General features: G+C 43.4%; 1 long non-coding RNA gene across 1 annotated transcript; it reads right to left on the bottom strand.

Annotated features, from left to right (window-relative positions):
- Nucleotides 1-350: 350 nt before the first annotated feature.
- Nucleotides 351-6,916, bottom strand: LOC139082331 (uncharacterized). The gene is made up of 3 exons (XR_011538231.1): nucleotides 6,880-6,916; nucleotides 6,541-6,699; nucleotides 351-2,323 (listed from the first exon to the last, which is right to left on the bottom strand). It is a non-coding gene; the product is annotated as an uncharacterized lncRNA (long non-coding RNA).

The following is a 6,916-nucleotide window of genomic DNA, read 5'->3' as shown; positions in this document are numbered from 1 at the left end:
GCTAACATCAGTGCCCATCTTCCTCTAGTTTATACGTGGGACGCCTACCACAGCATGGCTGCCAAGCAGCGCCATGTCCGCACCCGGGATCCGAACCAGCGAACCCCGGGCCGCCGAGAAGCGGAACGTGCGAACTTAACCGCTGCGCCACCGGGCCGGCCCCTATCTGATCAACGAGATATTAATTGTTTTGGAATTTGTGATCTGAGATTAAGCAAAAGAGAGCACTTGTAAGCAGATATGAAAATTAGGATCTGTTCTAGCCACTACTTTCCATCCTTTGCATTCCTACCCCTGTAAACCTACCAACGTACCCATTTCATCGCAAGAAATAGAAAAAGTCAGGAAACTTCATTCTGGCGTTTATATGCCAAGTACTTTGAATAGGTCACAGAAAAATAATTTTGCTACTGACAGCTTTTTTCAAGATGATGGGTGTGGCGGATTAAAGATGGTGCAAATTCTTGACTGCTTGTCCTCTTATTCGGAGCTGGCTCTAGCTTTGACCATAGAAAGTGGTGGAAATTTTTACTGTAGAACTTCCAAGGCTGTGCCTTAAGAGAGCTGCAGCTTCTGCTTCCAAGTGCTGGGAATGGTCCTTCTTGGAACCCACTTGGCTCCTTGTGAGAAGCACGAGCAGGTGGAGTGGCCACGTGGAAGAGAACTAAGTTCCTCCAGTTCAGCTCCCAGCAGGGGGCCACCACCAACCTCCCGGCCATGTGAGTGAACCATCTTGAACATTCCAGCCTTGGATGACTGTCAGGCCAGCTAACACCATGTGGGGCAGAGAAACCATCAGGCCAAGCCCAGTCAACCCAGAGAACCATAAGAGAGAGAATAAATGCTTGCTGTTACGTTAAGCCACTAAGTTTTTGGGTGGCTTTTTGCACAGGAATAGGTAACCAAAACAATGGGTCTTGAGAAAATACCTGGAGGGCCATTTTGGTTGAGCAGTGTGTCAAGTTTGCATGTGTGAGTGTAGAATTCAGAGCTGGCTTAGAGCCAAAGTCATATGGTAATAAAAGTTTGACGGAGTTGCTTGGGGCAAAAGATCTTGGAGGGAGGAGTCTAAAGCTGAGAGTGTATGTAGTTGGGGCAAAAAAGAGGAGACAAAAGGAGAAAGAGAAAGGGAGAGAGAGATTGACTGAGAGAGTACCTTAAACCACCACCCTACCCTGCCCCATCACCTCGGTGGCAGGTTAGCAGAGAAGAAAGCTGGGAAATGAAACCCTAAGTCATTTACTGCTACGATAAGTGATATGTAAAGCTCTTCCTCATGGCCCTACACGGTCTTCAGGACAGTCTATGTTATGCGTCTGTGCAAGTGCACTCTTTGGGGAAAACTAAAAAGTGATTTTAATTCTGCACATGAGAGAGTGGGGAGCAATCAGACACAGTGGCTGCTCACTGTTACTCAGGAGTCAGAGGACAAGAAGGCAGAGCACAGGGCACGGACATCACGCAGCATCTCATCTAGTCAGCAACCCTGTGAGATGGGTATCCTTCAATCGAGGCTTCGAGATGGGAGGTAACGTTTCCGAGGTAGTGCAGCCTAGAAGTGGTGGCACCGGGATTCTTACCCAGTTCTCTCTAATCCCATTGCTTGAATTCTTTCCACTTCGCCCTGTTTTCTGTGCTTCTTTTCATCTTTTACTGTTCAGGTAAGTGATCTTCAAGACCTAAACACGTGTTTCATATGTCTTTTATACCTAGGTTTCTCAAGCCTTTTATTCTCTATAAATGCAATCCCCAAAGAGTATTTAAAAGCTTTTTGAGAGGCTATTAGTCTAATGGTCACGTGCATAGATGCTGGAGCCAAATTACCTTGGTTCAAAGCTCAGCTCACTCCCTACCGGCTTTGTGATATTGGGCAAGTTCCTTAACCTTTATGTGCCTCTGTTTCCTCATCTGTAAAATGCAGATGATGTTTTCTATCTCTTTAGTTTGTTGGGAGGTTTCAATAAGTTAATGCCTAAAGTGCTTACGGCAGCACCTAGCACATAGTACAGGCTACACAAGTATTAGCCATTGTGATTACGTTTCCTGCACTGTTTCAGTCCCTTCTGGTGGATGGGACTTTTTTTTCAATTGTCCTGGAGTTTGGTGCTGGTTTGTATTGGAGATAAGGGGTGGGATGGCTTCTCCTTGCAGTGAGCCAACACCACCCGCTCCCTGAAGTGATCAGATTGTCCCCAGCAAGGCAATAGGGAATTCTGTCCCAGGGCAGCAACTGTGGACCAATGAAGAATCCCACTTAAAATGTCCTTTTTCTTTATTTGGGATGAAGAGAATAAGTTTCTCTGTAATTTCAGGAGATGAACACCTGTCGGGAGATCAAACAAATGAACTTACTAAACAAGATACACAAGGTCTTGTTAAACAAGAACTCTAAACTAGAGATTTCTGGATGACACTAATTTCCCTTCATTAAGGGAAAAGAGACAGTTACTTTGGTTGCCATACCTTGCTTAAGAACCTCATTTGTTTGCCTGAGAAGGAAACAGCATTATAATCTCATGCCAAAGGTGTCAGATACAGTTTGGGGATTTGTCTGTAGGATTCTCCCGTAAGAGGAAATATACAGAAAAAAATTCTGGAAGACTATTCATCAAAATATTAACAGTGTTGGGGCTGGCCTGGTGGTGCAGCAGTTAAGTTTGCACGCTACGCTTCAGCGGCCCAGGGTTTGCAGGTTCTGATCCCGGGTGCGGACCCATGCACTGCTCATCAAGCCATGCTGTGGCAGGCGTCCCACATATAAAGTAGAGGAAGATAGTCACGGACATTAGCTCAGGGCCAGTCATCCTCAGAAAAAAGAGGAGAATTGGCAGCAGATGTTAGCTCAGGGCTAATCTTGCTCAAAAAAAAAAATTAACAGTGAGAACTTTGAAGCTTTCCCATTATGATCAGGTACAAGACAAGGATGCATAGGCAGAGCACAGAGGATTTTTAGGCAGTGAAAATACTTGTATGATATTATAATGATGGATATATGTTATTATGCTTTTGTCTAAACCCAGAGAACATACAACACCAAGAGTGACCCCTAAGGTAAACTATGGACTTCAGGTGATTATGATGTATCAACGTAGGTTCACTATTGGTAAGAAATGTACCACTCTGGTGAGTGACGTTGATAATGGGAAAGGCTATGGGTGTGCGGGGCCAGGAGGTACATCTCTGCTCTACATCTTTCTCTCAATTTTGTTGTGGATCTAAAACCGCACTGAAAAATAGTCTTAAAAAAAATTAGCAGTGCCCGTCTCTTGTCGATGGGGTTATAGGGAAACTTATCTTTTTCCTTTATACTTTTCTTTATTTTCTGATTTCTTTTTAAAGAATATGTTTTGCTCTTATTGTCAATAGAAACAAGAAAGCCACTGCAAAGAGAAAAAAATAGTTCAGAACTCATTATTGACTTGGGATTTATGGATTCATCAAGAAGTCTCATTCCAGTAACAATCTTTGCTATACTCCCAGCTCAACCCATCTGTGCTTAGCTGACAGAGAGAATACCCACTCAGAGCCCTTAATGACAGTCTTTCTGCCTATTGGAAGGCTATTATGCAGTTTCTTCCTCTTTCTTGGAGGAAAATGACACGAATTTTGTTAGTCTTTTCTCCTAGAGCCAATTTTCCAAACCCTTTCATCTTGATAACACTTCCCAGTGGCAACTCCACCAACTACGAGAAAAAAATTACATTTCACTGGCCTCCATCAAAGCAAGTTGACCACATTCTGCAACAGACATTGGAGAGTCTGAAATAAAAGCTTACCAGTTCACTTGTATCTGAGAAAAGGCTAAATAAAGCATAGTGACTAAATTGGCCCCTGGTGGCCTCCAGCAGTGCCATCACTACCACACCTGTCAGCTGTTACTGCAACCCCAAGGGCAGGCTTTAATTTCTGTTATCATGAGACCAGGGGACCAGAATGCTCTATTGCCAATTTTTCTCCCTTAATAATACTAATAGTTCTGATTATTATATGATTAATAATAACAAAATAACTATATTGATATATTATTATTATTGCTATTGTTTCAGTTGGTTCTTATTATTTGCAGTAGTTATGTTCTATAGAGTTGCCAAGAACTTTAAATTAGTTGATACTGAAACATGATTCATGGGGGAAATTCAAGGTCAGGTACCTACAAGCCTCTACTCCCAACATTTTCATCAATCCATCAATACATCCCTTATTTCATGTGTATTTCTGTTTAAAGACGCCTTAGTTAGCATGTGCTGTTGACTGAACTCACAGCCAACAGCGCTAGAACTGAAGCCCAACGTACCTATCTAACACATGTTTTCTCTATAAGGCATATGGCAGCCTTCTTGCACTTAGAACACTGAACAGCACTTCACCATTACACATGGGGACTATTTTAAGTAGAGGAATCACAAAAATGCAAAAATCCTGCCACTAAATAGATTGCAAAAAGGACACATTTACAGCCTGAGAGCTGAAACAAGACGGCAGAGCATCGCCTTGTTTGAACTCAGCTGGGAATGTGTGCATTGAGCTCCTCCCTAATTTAAAGAGACAAATACACGGCAGAAGAGCAAATACATGCTTGCTAGAAAAGAATTCGTTTGTCTTATTTCTCAATTAGTTCGGAACTTATTGGGCCCTGGCACACACCCCAAAACTTGGTAGGAGCTTAGTCAAAGCCCCTGGAATCTGAAACAAGGAACATTTCCATCTCTGACTCCTGAAATTATCTGAGCGACCCATTTCTCAAACACATCCAGTTTCCCAGAAAAAGTAGATGCTTTATACGGCAAACTGTGAGAGAAACCACCCAGCAGATTATGGTAACCCTTCAGGCCGGGCTTATAATTTCCTTGTACTCTCTGCACACGCCAGGGGTTGGCTTAACACATCAAGACCACCCGTTTCACTGTCCTTGTGTGTGCAAACTTGACAGGGCTCCCTGGTTATGTCAGGACTAAATATTATCCAAACTCTGACCAGGAACCGGATTGCCCATTGCAAGCCGGATATATTTTCTTTGTATTGTTTCAGAGTATATTATCAGTCTCCTCAGGGCACTTTATATTCAGAAAAGATCTCCCCAGGGAGCAGAAGATAGCTTTGACAACTTGACAATGTTTATACAGGACCGGGTTTGGGGGTGGCTGAAATGGAGTAAAATCTAAACCTCGTTTTGTTCCAAGCTCTTGGTTTACGTTAAACAAGCGGCACGCTCCCTACAAAATAAGACCATCCAACCCAGAGAAGCGAGAAAGCTCAGTTAGATTTCTAGCAAATTCAGTCTCTTATTAGGGCCTCTCTTCAAAGCCACTGGTTAATTACAAATGTAAGTCTAAAACCGTTATTTATTTATGTACAGTTTAGAAGCAGCTTGGACATCTCCTAGAACAGACTGAAAGCAGAAGATCCTTGTTGCTGAACATTTAGTCTCTCTAAGCATGGTGGTAGATGCTTTCAAAGATAATGTTCCATTTAACCTCCACAATGACTCTGTGAATTGCATTTTATTGCTGAATTTTACTGGTAAAAAAAAAACACCAAGGTTCAAACCTTTAATGTAATTTGCCCACAGTAGCTCAGAAGAACTGGAAGGAATGTCAAAGTTTCTAAGACCAGAAATAGGATAAGAAATATTTTTTTACCCAGGGTCAAAAGAATGACTCATTTGACTACATTAAACAAACAAACAAACAAACAAACAACAAAAACCTTTTGCATGGCAAAAACACCAGAAACAACACAACATGTCAAGAACCTCTACATTCCAAAGTGAGATGCTAGATGTTCTATGCATGACTGGCAAAAGATATTTTGAAAAACCTATTTTGTGACGTCAAAATAAATGATCTGGAGAGTCAAAATTGAGGAGAGAGAGTTACACGTGCTGTGCATTCTGTCTTCCTTCGATGAGAATGAGGAGGACAGCGCTGCCTTCCCGCCGTAAGCCACATTCTTTAGGTTGCAAGAGAGCTTGGCGGGTGTCCCCTAGAGTTGAAGGAGCACAGGGATTTGTATATGACTCACTTTTGAAAAATTCTACCGGCAGATGGCTGAGTGATGCAGCCTGAGGTGGCTGAGTAGAAAGGTGGACACTGAGAACAGATTGTAGTTCACTGATGAGGAGCACAGACGCTTCCTGGAGGACCAGCTGGGGGGATTCAGCTTGAAGTCATCTTGGAATCTCCCACAGAGAACTTTTCTGGAAGGGTAATGTGACCCCAACAGAGGGAATGGGCAGTCAGATGTCCATGGCTTAGAGGGAATTATAAATAGCCAGTGAGAGGGGGGAATTCTCCACGTTAAGAAAGCTGTGATCACATGGGGCATCTCTGGGGAATCCATGAAAGCATCCCACTAGGAAAGACTCAGCTTTGGGAACTCGCATACAGCAGAGACAATGCCATGCTTTTCTTTTCAACCCCTCCAGGCACACAGCTAGACCCAGCTGCCCTTGCAGTTCGGTGGGATCATGTGACTGAGTCGCAGCCAATGGAGTGTGGGCAGGAGTATTATGACAGACACCTTCCCAAAGAAAGTACATACCACAGGATCCTCTGGGCTTTTTCTCTTTTTCACCAACAGCCGAGCAGGATGGAGTCCTGGAAAATGGAGAAGCCACAGCCTGGAAGAAGTGGGGCTTTGAGTGACTGTGTGGAGTGGAGTCCTGCCTCCCCACTCTGCTCAAACACTGACCCAGGTTTCCTGTGACATCGGTGAGAAGAAAACATTCGCAGTTAAGACACTCTAATTTGGGGTTTTCTGTTATTACGGTTAGTATAAATTCAACTAGCACACTCTGACACCTAGAGGACACTATTGCCAGATTGTGTCTGTGACAGACAACCAAGGCTTCTTCTGTCCATTTTCTTTCCTGTCTCTTACCCTCTCCTCAGCCCTCCAACCCTGGAGAAGTCCGAGG

Source organism: Equus przewalskii, chromosome 3 (genome assembly GCF_037783145.1).
Source record: "Equus przewalskii isolate Varuska chromosome 3, EquPr2, whole genome shotgun sequence".
Lineage (NCBI taxonomy): Eukaryota > Metazoa > Chordata > Mammalia > Perissodactyla > Equidae > Equus > Equus przewalskii.
This window is presented reverse-complemented; position numbering and strand designations above follow the sequence as displayed.